Source organism: Paramisgurnus dabryanus, chromosome 2 (genome assembly GCF_030506205.2).
Source record: "Paramisgurnus dabryanus chromosome 2, PD_genome_1.1, whole genome shotgun sequence".
Classification (NCBI taxonomy): Eukaryota; Metazoa; Chordata; class Actinopteri; order Cypriniformes; family Cobitidae; genus Paramisgurnus; species Paramisgurnus dabryanus.
Window position 1 is genome coordinate 11002201 of NC_133338.1, and position 12430 is coordinate 11014630.

At 34.1% G+C, this 12430-nt stretch overlaps 4 non-coding genes across 4 annotated transcripts; all 4 read left to right on the forward strand.

The window, feature by feature from the left end:
• Window positions 1-31: 31 nt before the first annotated feature.
• LOC135784868 (5S ribosomal RNA) lies at window positions 32-150 on the forward strand. Its single transcript, XR_010546184.1, has one exon. It is a non-coding gene; the product is annotated as a 5S ribosomal RNA (ribosomal RNA).
• A 7130-nt stretch (window positions 151-7280) lies between these two features.
• On the forward strand, window positions 7281-7399 carry LOC135784968 (5S ribosomal RNA). The gene has a single exon (XR_010546283.1). It is a non-coding gene; the product is annotated as a 5S ribosomal RNA (ribosomal RNA).
• Window positions 7400-7516: 117 nt separating this feature from the next.
• On the forward strand, window positions 7517-7635 carry LOC135784078 (5S ribosomal RNA). Its single transcript, XR_010545978.1, has one exon. It is a non-coding gene; the product is annotated as a 5S ribosomal RNA (ribosomal RNA).
• Window positions 7636-7747: 112 nt separating this feature from the next.
• On the forward strand, window positions 7748-7866 carry LOC135785184 (5S ribosomal RNA). The gene has a single exon (XR_010546490.1). It is a non-coding gene; the product is annotated as a 5S ribosomal RNA (ribosomal RNA).
• Window positions 7867-12430: the final 4564 nt, after the last annotated feature.

The window sequence follows — 12430 nt, forward strand, 5'->3', positions numbered from 1 at the left end:
TTGAAGTGTCTCTCGAATCGAGTCAGCACTCGCTTACGGCCACACCACCCTGAGCACGCCCGCTCTCGTCTGATCTCGGAAGCCAAGCAGGGTCGGGCCTGGATAGTACTTGGATGGGAGACCGCCTGGGAATTCCAGGTGCTGTAAGCATTTAATTAATTAATTATTTATGTTATTTTTTCCCATGAATACATTCTTTCTGTAAGCGTTCACTGATGTCATGGCGTTGCCACATAAGTCTTGAAATGTCTATCGAATCGAGTCCGCACTCGCTTACGGCCACACCACCCTGAGGGCGCTAGAGAGCGATTAGGAAGTGTTTGGCTGCAGTTGGGAGAGAAAGGCTCTCCACATGTTTATGATTTATCTAACTTTTTGTTTGTTTTGAATAGTATTTTGAGTTAGTATTATTTAAGTTTATTTGTTATTTTTTCAAAGTGCTCCCCAACAGTGTATGCTGTTTGGGGAGCAATTTGTTTATATAAAACAGTAAGAACAATGGAGGACGATACAAGCAAGGAAATGCAGCATGGCAAACCAAGTGAACCGGAACAGAAGATGGATGAAAATAATGCAAAGAAAAGAAGCAAAGAAACTTTATACCAAAGAAGCAACAATTATTGTGGATTTAAAAGATGTGACTGATGGAAAAGCTGAGGATGTGATAAAAGCGGTGACAGAAAAGCTTGGTGAAGGTAAACTACTAGCAGTGCGGCCGAGAGCAGGAAAGGAATATGAACTCACACTACTAAATGAGGAATTATGTGAGGAATTATATAATGGACTAAATGTAAAAGGATGTGATTGTAAAACAAAAACATTGGAGACAAGAGAATGCATCGTTTCATTTATGCATTTGCCAGCTTATTTGGACAATGTTGAAATACATGCTAAATTAGCTCTATGGCGAGTAATGCCCCTATCTGATATTAAGAGACGTTTTTATCCGGGTACGGAGATAGCAGATGGCACAAGATATCTCAAAGTGAGATTCCTGAAGGAGGTAGCGTCCTTGCCTTATAGCACGAAATTTGAGACAGCCGAGGGGATGCAATATTTCCGGATTATGCACGACCGTCAGAGGAAAATCTGTCGGCTCTGCATGAATCCAGAACATATTCTAAAAGACTGTCCAAAATTCACCTGTCGTGAATGTGAAGAGCAGGGACATTATGCAAGAAATTGTAATGCTGTGAAGTGCCCGGATTGTAACAAAGCTTTAGTCAGATGTGAGTGCTGGATGAACGATGAAAATGAAGGACAAAATCAAGAAGAGGAGAATGAACAATCAGATACAGGCAAAAAACAAGAAGATGCCGCAGAAAAGATGGACATGACAAACACTAATATAACCGAAGACGTGGAGAAAACAAGACAAGATGTTGAGATTCAAAGGGAGAAAGAGGGAGAAAATGAAATGGAAGAAGTTGAATGTACAACGACAGAGATATCGGAAACACAAGTGGAATTATTTGAAATGGAAAAAAGTAATTTGCAAGACCAAAGTGACACATGGACACCGTTAGACTTATCTAAAATAGAGTTGGATAACATCGAAAGAATAGATCAACAAAATATTAAAAAAGATGAACTACAAACCAAGGAGATGTCACAAAGAAGAAGATCTATTAAGGTAATGCCAAACCTAAAATTTGTCAAAAGCAGACGGGACAGGAAAAAAGAACGAATTGGAGCTATGCGTGATGCAATTATGAAACAAGACAATACTGATTGATGGGACTGATTTTTAATGTATTATATATGTGTATGTTTTGGAGTGTGGTTTCAATTAATGTTAGAGGTTTATTGAGTATTGAAAAATTTGATAAGGTTAAAGAACTGTGTAAAAAACAGAATTTCATTTTTATACAAGAAACAAACTGGAATGATGAAATAATAGAGGTTTTTAAGAAAAAGTGGCAAGGTGAAATATTTTACAATAATGGAGATGGTAGAATGGGGAGAGGAGTAGCAATCTTAGTCAAGAAAGAAATAAGTAAAAATATTGAAGAAGTATATAAAGATGAAGAAGGAAAATGTTTAGCTGTAAAGATAAAAAATGAAGGGAAAAATCTAACAATGTGTAATGTGCATGCTCCAGTTGTGGAGAAAGAAAAAAGGGAATTTTTTGCAAAGATTAAACATTTAATGCATGGGCGTCGGAAGCAAATGAAAAGTGGGTGGGTCCCCACATAAATGCCAACAATGCCCACATAAATGCCCCCCCCCCCCCGGAAAAATACATTTACTGCAATAGATGACATTGTCATGTTTCCTTTTAATTAGCCTGAACATTTGCGTTTATTAATTAAATTAATGACAGTAGCCTATTACGGTCGAAATTCTAGTAATAGCCCTTTAAATATTTTGCAAATAATGACAGAAGTCATGTTTCATTTATCTTTCTCGGTGTCATTTTTTTTTCTCTACTCTGCTGACAGTATGCTACAATGTTTATTTTTTATTTTGAGGAAATAAAAGGTAAGAAAAACGAATGAAGGTAAACTGATACAACTTTTGTATACCTTTTTTATTTGTTATACCCAATTTCTCTTTCTCTCTCTTAGAGAAATATTAATGTGGGATTCTGGAAATGAGATCACTTTATTTTATGGTATCCGTCGGGAAACAATGCTGTCATAAGAGTTTGAGCATGTGTATTTCTAAAACACAATCGATTAAACAGAGGGATGACTTTATGAATTATCTGCAAATGTACCTTGCAAATAATAACAATCCGTGAAGACGTTCATATCGCAAATGAAAAGTAATTGGCTTCTGTAAAAAAAACTTGAAAATTATCCAGCGATCGTGCCATAATCAAAATAAACTATTTTACAGCAGTAATAATATTTTAACAAGTATCCTATACTTTTAACGTTTGAAAGAAACCACATTTAGTGCTGTGTTAATTATCATTAAAAGCAAAACGGGAGTCTCTGTGCCTCCGCGACAGACGCATTTCTTCTGGCATCTCTCCTCATCATCTCCTGCTTTTTTCTTCTGTGTCTTGAACTTGGGGCTCGAGTCCGACCTAAGGTTCGAGCTGCCTTTAAGAACACAAGCTAAGTTTGTTTACCGTTAATTATTAAGACTAAATGGGCAGGCAAACTCGTGAAACAATGAAAGTAAAATAATCCGCTTTAATATGGTGTTACACGTCTATAGAAAATATACTATAAATAAAGCAGTTATTAATTTTCCTAATGCATGGTTGTTTGACATTTACTTCTGTTTAAAACGTTAGACATTTGGCAAATGAGGTTTTTCAGCACTATGTTCGAACAGCAACTCAGCGTCCACTCACCCCCGCGAATTATGTTTAAAAGCTGAAACGGGTCCGCGGTGTAAAAAAAGCAAAGGTTAGGGATCCCTGCTCTAGTGGAATGGATTTGGACTAACAGCGCTTTGATAAGTGAACAGACAAATACGCTAAATTAGAGAAAAAGTGGGTGGGTCCATTATCATTGGTCTTAAAAAGTGGGTGGGTCCTGTCCCACCCACGTATAATGGTTCCGACGCCCATGATTTAATGTATTTATGGGAAAATGTAATATTAATTGGGCATTTTAACTCAGTTTTTAATAGAATTGATTTAGGGGATGGTATGGTATTTAAGAGTGATAGTGGGAGAAAAGAGTTAGAGAAACTAATAGAAAACCATAAATTAATAGACATATGGAGAGAAAGAAACGAAGGGAAAAAACAATATTCTAGAAGACAAATAGTAGATGATTCTTTAAAACAAAGTAGAATTGATTTTATATTATGTAAAAGAGAATTGGGGAGTTATATATATAGTATATATTATAAGGAAACTGCCTTAAGTGATCACGATTTCCTGTTTATGAATGTAGATTTTAATGAAGTCGAAAGAGGCAAAGGAGTATGGGTTTTAAATGCAGAGATTTTAAAACGGGAATCATACAGAAAAGCAATAGAAAATATAATAGCTAGTGAGAAACAAGACAAGATGTTCCAGGAAGATAAACGAATATGGTGGGATAATACAAAATATGAAATAAAGAAATATACTATTGAAATCAGTAAACTAATACAAAAGGCTAAAAGAAGTAAAGAAGAAGAGGTCAGAAAAGAATTAAATAAAGAATTAAACAAAGAAATTGGAGATATAGAGAAAATATTGAATTTAGAGGAAAGATTACGGAAAATAGAAGAGGAGAAATGTAGAGGTGCCATGATTAGAAGTAAAGCAAAATGTATTGTTGATGGAGAGAAATGTACAAAATTCTTTTTTAATTTAGAAAAAAGCAAGTGTAAAGGGGAAATAATAAGAGAAGTAAATGGAAAAAATGGTGAAAAAATTCAAGAAACACAAAAAATATTAAAGGAAGTCAGAGACTTTTATGAGAAACTATTTAAAAGAGAAGAAATAAATGAAAAGGAAAAAAATATTTTTATAGGACATATTGAAGAAAGTGTAAATGAAGAAAATAAAATATTGTGTGATGCAGAGATACAAATAGAGGAAATAAAGGAAGCAATAATGCAGTTAAATAATGGGAAAAGCCCTGGCTTAGATGGTCTAATAGCTGAATTTTATAAGGTTTTTAAGGATATTTTAGCACCTATTTTAAAGGAAATTTTTGAGGCAATATTCGAAAAGAATGAAGCTACACAACAAATGAGAATGGGTTTAGTAAAATTAATATATAAGAAAAAGGGAGATAAAAATGATCTGAAGAATTTTAGACCTTTAACAATGTTAAACACAGATTTTAAAGTATTGGCCAAGGTTTTAGCAAATAGATTAAAAAAAGTTTTACCCAGCATAATTAAAACAAATCAAGCTTATGGTGTTGAAGGTAGAGACATTACAGATACAATAAGTAATATAAGAGATAAAATACATTACATGAAAGAAGAAAAGAAGGATGGATATGTCATAAGTGTCGATTTTGAAAAGGCTTTTGATGGAGTAGAACATGAATTTTTATTTGGAGTTTAAAAAAGTTTGGTTTTGGAGAGAATTTTTTAAAATGGATGAAGTGCTTGTATAATGGGGCAATGAGTTGTATTAAATGTAATGGTTTTATCACTGAATGTTTTAACATATCAAGATCGATTAAACAAGGATGTCCGCTTTCTGCACAGCTTTATAGTCTAGTGACTGAAGCCTTGGGGTTAGCGATAATGAAAGAAAAAGAAATAAATGGAATTAAAATAGGAGAAATGGAAATGGAGCAAAAAATTTACCAATATGCAGATGATACAACATTAATTTTAAAAGATATAGAAAGTGTTACCAATGCAATGGAAATTATTAAAAAATATTGTGAAGGTTCGGGTGCTAGAGTTAATATGGAAAAAACGGTTGTAATGAGAATTGGAAATGCAAGAACTTTACCAGAAAATTTTAATTTCAGAGATCAACAAGAAATGAAAATTTTAGGAATAAGAATAGGACAAGATGAAAAGAAAGTCAAGGAATTTATGTGGGATGAAGTTATCGAAAATATGGAAAGAAGGTTGGAATGGTGGAAACAAAGAAGGTTGAATTTAATGGGAAAGGTGTTAATTGCAAATACATTGATGTTATCAAAAATGTGGTATATTTTAGGAGTCATACCAATGGAAAGATGGCATGTTCAAAGATTAAAGAAATATGTACTTAATTTTATTTGGGAGGGGAAGCCACCAAGAATTGCATACAACACACTAATAGGAGCAACAGATGAGGGAGGAATGGGACTTATAGATCCAGAAATAAGGAAAAAAAGCATGAGAGTTAAAGTTGTTAAGAAATTTTTAAATAACGATTTTAACGCAGAATGGAAAATGGTCATGAAATATTTTTTAAACAAGTGTGGAGGTTTTAATATGAATAATGATATTTTATGGATGAAATTGAAACAAAATATGATGAGTGGAATTTCTGATTTTTATAAAGAAGTTTTAGAAGCATGGGGAGAATTTTTATCTTTTGTTGATGTTAAACCCGAAGGAAGGAAAATGCTTTTAAATCAACCTTTGTTTTTAAATGCAAATATTTTAGTACAAGAAAAAGAATTATTTTTTAAAAACTGGCTGAAAGCTGGAATAAGCAAAATTAAAGATGTTTTATATGAAGTTAAAAAAGGGTTTTTACCATGTCAAGTAATAATTGATGCTATGGATGATATTGGAGAAGATGTGAAAAAAGAAGCTCTTGAAAGACAATATGAGATAGTCAAAGATGCAATACCTAAAGAATGGATAGAGAAAATTGAAGAAAATTGTAATGAGAATGGAAAAGTAAAAGTGGTCTTAAAAGAAAAGGATAAAGATTTAATGGAATGTGTTCTTAAAACTTTGTATGTATGTTTTAGAACTAAACTATACAGAAGACCAATTGCAGAACGTTTTTGGAAAAATGTTTTTGTAGATATGGATGAAGAAGGCATATGGAAAAATTTGAAGTGGAAATATTTAGATACAAAACTGGAATGTTTGGATTATTTTATAAGACAAAATGTGATTTTTACTGAAACAAAATTGGCACAAATAGGAAGCAGTGACAATGCAATATGTAAAGTATGTGGAAAAGAAGATGAAAGTCTTATACATTTATTTTTAAAATGATCTAAATTAAACAGTTTTATGGGAAAATTGAAGGAAATAATGAAACAAATGATGGAAATTAAAGAAAAAGAAATTGAAGTGGATACAGAATGGTGTAAAAAATGTTTATTTGGTGTTAATGGAAGTAAGATGAAAGTTGTTAATTTGTTTCTATCTGTTGCAAGAAGTGTTATATGGGAAAGAAGAAACATTGTAAAAAACAAAAGAATACAAATAGATATCTGGAAAATGTACAAAAGAAGGTTGGAACAATACATGAAAAATGTTGAAGAATATTTTAAAATGGAAGAAAATTATTTTGTCTTTCAGAAGATTTTTTTACAAAATCCTTTTGTTGTACACACTGAAGACGGTTTTAGACTAGATTTTCAAGAATGATTGTTTTTTCCTTTAATATGTAAATTGTGACATGATATTTATAAGAATTTATGTATATTGATTTATGTAAATTTTGCAAAATTTTCTAATAAAAAAAAAAAAGCATGCCCGCTCTCGTCTGATCTCGGAAGCCAAGCAGGGTCGGGCCTGATTAGTACTTGGATGGGAGACCGCCTGGGAATACCAGGTGCTGTAAGCATTTAATTAATTAATTATTTATGTCATTTTTTCCCATGAATGCTTTCTTTCTGTAAGCGTTCACTGATGTCATGGCGTTGCCACATCAGTCTTGAAGTGTCTCTCGAATCGAGTCAGCACTCGCTTACGGCCACACCACCCTGAGCACGCCCGCTCTCGTCTGATCTCGGAAGCCAAGCAGGGTCGGACCTGGTTAGTACTTGGATGGGAGACCGCCTGGGAATACCAGGTGCTGTAAGCAATTAATAAATTATTTATGTCATTTTTTCCCATGAATGCGTTCTTACTGTAAGCGTCCACTGATGTCATGGCGTTGCCACATAAGTCTTGAAGTGTCTCTCAAATCGAGTCAGCACTCGCTTACGGCCACACCACCCTGAGCACGCCCGCTCTCGTCTGATCTCGGAAGCCAAGCAGGGTCGGGCCTGGTTAGTACTTGGATGGGAGACCGCCTGGGAATACCAGGTGCTGTAAGCAATTAATTATTTATGTCATTTTTTCCCATGAATGCGTTCTTTCTGTAAACGTTCACTAATGTCATGGCGTTGCCACATAAGATTGAAGTGTCTATCGAATCCAGTCAGCACTCGCTTACGGCCACACCACCCTGAGCACGCCCGCTCTCGTCTGATCTCGGAAGCCAAGCAGGGTCGGGCCTGGTTAGTACTTGGATGGGAGACCGCCTGGAAATACCAGGTGCTGTAAGCATTTAATTAATTATTTATTTATTTATGTCATTTTTTCCCATGAATGCGTCCTTTTTGAAAGCATTCACCCATGTCATGGCGTTGCCACATTAGTCTTGAAGTGTCTGTCGAATCGAGTCAGCACTTGCTTAAGGCCACACCACCCTGAGAGCGCTAGAGAGCACACAGGAAGTGAGTTGGCTACAGAGGGTTGAAGAAGGTTCACCCAAAATTTTTGTGTTGTTTTTGTGTTTTATTTGGTTTAAAAATAAGTCTTTTTAGTTTTTTTTTTGTGGTTTATTTTTTACTTGTCCTCCCAACAGCTTAGCTGTTTGGGAGGCAGCGACACGGTTTTGTTTTTTGAAGAATGGATGGATCAAAGGCAACAGATATGGATATGGCAGGAGGAACACACATGGCAAACGACACTGGACTGGCTAAGGGAATATGTAAGGCAAATGATACTGGACTGGATAAACAATTACGAGTAAGGAACGGAAAGAACCAAGATGGAAGACAAAAGTTTGTTGAAAGAAAATACCTAAAGGAAGCTACAGTGATTTTAAATGTGGAGAATGTGATGGATTTGAAAGCTGAGGACATTATTATGGCTGTAACAGAAAAATGTGGACATGGCAAAATTTTAGCTCTAAGACCAAGACAAGGGAAAGAATTTGAACTAACAATGGAAAAAGAAGAATTGTGTGATAAACTAATGGATGGACTAACAATCAAAGGAGTGGACTGTGAAGTTAAAAGTTTGCAAAATAGAGATTATGTGGTTTCCTTCATGCACCTGCCCGCCTACCTGGAAGATGAAGAAATTTTATTAAAATTAGAGAGATGGGGAGTTGATCCCATGAGTAAAATTAAAAGACGATGCTACCCGGGCACTGATATTGAAGATGGAACAAGGTTCCTAAAAGTGAGGTTTCCCAAGGAGGTGGCATCCTTGCCATATAGCACAAAGCTGGAGACCGAAGAAGGGCCACAGTACTTCCGGGTGATGCACAGCCATCAAGTGAAAACTTGTAGGATGTGCATGAGCCCGGATCACCTACTGAAAGATTGCCCAAACTTCTTGTGCTATAAATGTGAGGAAAGGGGACATTTTGCAAGGGATTGCAATGCTGTCAGGTGCCCGGAGTGTCAGGTAGTTTTAAATAAATGTGAATGTTGGATGGAGGGAGAGGAAGGAGGAAGGAAAGAACAGGAGACAGGACAGGTGCATGAAGGAAACAATAAAGATGAAGGACAAACGGATGAAAAACAAGAGGAAGAGGTAAGCCAGCGAAAAGAAATGGAAGACAGAATGAACAACAAAGAGGAGGGGGAAAGAGAAAATGAGAATGCTGAAAATAGTGAACAAGCAATGGAGCAGGACACTCAATGGACAGAAATGGAGACACCGGACAATATTTCTTTGGATGATGAAGAGAGAGATGGACAAGAAATGACAGATCAAAACAAAGACACTGATAGTGAAGAAGGAATAAAGATGGATAACATGGACAAAGATGGCAAGGAGAAAAGACAAATAAGAAGAAGAGCAATGAAGGTAAAACCGAACTTGAAAAGTGCAAGAAAAAAATTTACAACAAGATATGATGTGTTAAGGGCTTTTGAGGGAGAAAGTGGTGAAAATGATGTTTAAGTATTTATTTTTCTTTATTTCAATGGTTTTAAGTTGTGTTGCTTTTAATGCAAGGGGACTAATGGACATGGGGAAATTTGAAAAAGTAATAGAAAAATGTAAAAGGGAAGATATTATTGCTTTACAAGAAACAAATTGGAAAGAAAATGGGATAATTGAGTATGAAAAGAGATGGGATGGAAATATTTTATATAATAATGGTGATGGAAGGCTGGGAAGAGGTGTGGCTTTTTTATTGAAGGATGATGTGTTTAAAGTGAGTAAAATTGTGTATAAGGATAACATTGGGAAATGTATGGTGATTGAGATCAATTATGAAGGAAAAAACTTGATTTTAGTGAATGTACATGCACCTGTGGAGGAGAAGGAAAAGAAAGAGTTTTTTAACATTTTAAGAAATATTGTAAGAAAACATAAAGAGGTAATAATGATGGGGGATTTTAATATTGTGTTCAGTAAACAAGATATGGCAGAAGGAATGGTTTTTAAAAACGATATGGGAAGAAAAGAATTAAAAATTTTAATGGGTGAAAATAATATGATAGATGTGTGGAGGGAAAGAAATGCAAGGAAAAAGGAATTTTCAAGAAGACAAATAGTGGGGCAGTTTGTATGCCAAACCAGAATTGATTTTGTTTTATGTACAAGAAATGTGGAGAATTTTATAGAAAATATGAAGTATGAGGAAACAAGTTTTAGTGATCATAAGTTTTTATTTTTAAGTTGGACTGGAGTAAAATGCAAAGAGGACCAGGAGTTTGGATTTTAAATACACAAATTTTAAAGGATGAGCACTATGTGTCAAAGGTTAAGGAAATTATAGAAAAAGAAAAGGAAAATGGAATGTATAAAGAGGATAAGAGGATATGGTGGGAAAATGTTAAGTTTTTAATTAAAAAATATTCAATGAAATATTGTAGTTTAATACAACAATGTAAAAAATACAAAGAAAAAGAAATGAAATTAAGTTTAGAAATGGAATTAAACAAAGAGAATAAGGACATACAAAAGATTAGGAAAATTGAAGAAAAATTAAAAGAAATAGAAGAAAAGAAATATGAGGGGGCGATGCTAAGAAGTAAAGCAAAATATGTGGTGGAGGGAGAAAAATGTACCAAGTTTTTTTTTGGTCTGGAGAAAAGCAGAGGGAAAGCTGAAACAATAAAAGAAATAAGGGGTTCAAATGGAGGAATTGTAAAAGGAAATGAAAAGATTTTAGGAGAAATTAAGATTTTTTATGAGGATTTGTTTAGTGCAAGGAGCGTGGAGGAGGAGAAAATGAACAAACTTTTAAATATGATAAAAACAACAGTAAGTGAAGAGAATAAAAAGGAATGTGACCAAGTGATCAGAGAGGAAGAGATTGAAATAGCAATAAATCAATTGAATAAAAATAAAAGTCCTGGAATAGATGGTTTGGGAACAGAATTTTATGTGTGTTTTAAAGGAGTTTTAACAAAGATTTTAAATGAGGTTTTTAAAGAGATTTTTGAAAAAGGAGAAATAAATGAAAGAACAAGGATGGGTTTAATGAAGCTGATTTATAAAAAGAAAGGAGAAAAAGTAGATTTAAAAAACTATAGACCAATCACGATGCTGAATACGGATTTGAAGATTTTAGCGAAAGTTTTAGCCAACAGGTTAAAGGAAATAATGCCAAGTATAATTACAACGAATCAAGCATATGGAGTTAAAGGGAGAGATATTGCTGATATAACGATGAGTATAAGAGACACTATATGGTACATGAAAGAAAAAAATGAAGAGGGATATATAATCAGTTTGGACTTTGAAAAAGCTTTTGATAGAGTGGAGCATGGGTATTTATTTGGAATTTTAAAGAGTTTTGGTTTTGGAGAAAATTTTATTAAATGGATTAAGATTTTATATAAGGGTGCATTAACAAAAATAAAATGTAATGGTTTTTTAACAGACTGTTTTAAAATTACAAGATCAATTAGACAGGGTTGTCCGCTCTCAGCATTATTATACTCGCTGGTATCAGAACCTTTAGGACTAGCCATAAGACAAAATAAGAAAATAATAGGCATAGAAATTGAAGGGAATAAAGCAGATGGAAAAGTTTTTCAATATGCTGATGACACAACGTTAATTGTAAAAGGACAAGAAAGTATCAAAGAAGTTATGAAGGTTGTAGGAAAATATTGTAGAGGGTCTGGAAGCAAAATAAATGAGGATAAAACAACATATATGAGATTTGGTAAAGCCAAGGATTTAAAAGATTGCTTTGATTTTAAAGAAGTTGAAAAAATGAGGATTTTAGGTGTTTTAATGGGGAAGAATGAGAAGAAAGTAAGAGAGGAAATGTGGGAACAAATGGTAACAGATATAGAGAGGAGGTTACAATTTTGGAAACTAAGAACTTTAAATTTGAAAGGGAAGGTTTTAATTTTAAATGTTTTAATGGTGTCTAAACTTTGGTATATTTTATATGTATCCGAAATGCCTGTATGGATGGAACAAAGGTTGAAGAAAGGTTTTCTTGATTTTATATGGGAGGGGAAACCATCGAGGATTGCATACAACACAATTTTAGGGGCGGTGGAAAAGGGCGGTTTAGGATTAATGGATGTGGAACAACGAAAAAATGCTTTGAGAGTGAAAATTATTAAGAAATATTTAAATGAAGATATCAAAACTGGTTGGAAGAAAACAATGAAATACTTTTTAAGCAAAGCTGGTAATTTTAACTTAGGGGATGGAATTTTATGGATGAAAACAAAAGTCTGGATGACGGAAGGACTACCTGAGTTTTATAGGGAAATTTTAAGTGCCTGGGGAAAGTTTTTAACGAAAATTGAGTATGATCCGCATGGGAGACAAAACATTTTGAATCAACCTTTGTTCTTAAATAACAATATTTTAAAACAAGGGAAAGGAATATTTTTTAAGAAATGGATGGAAGTGGGGA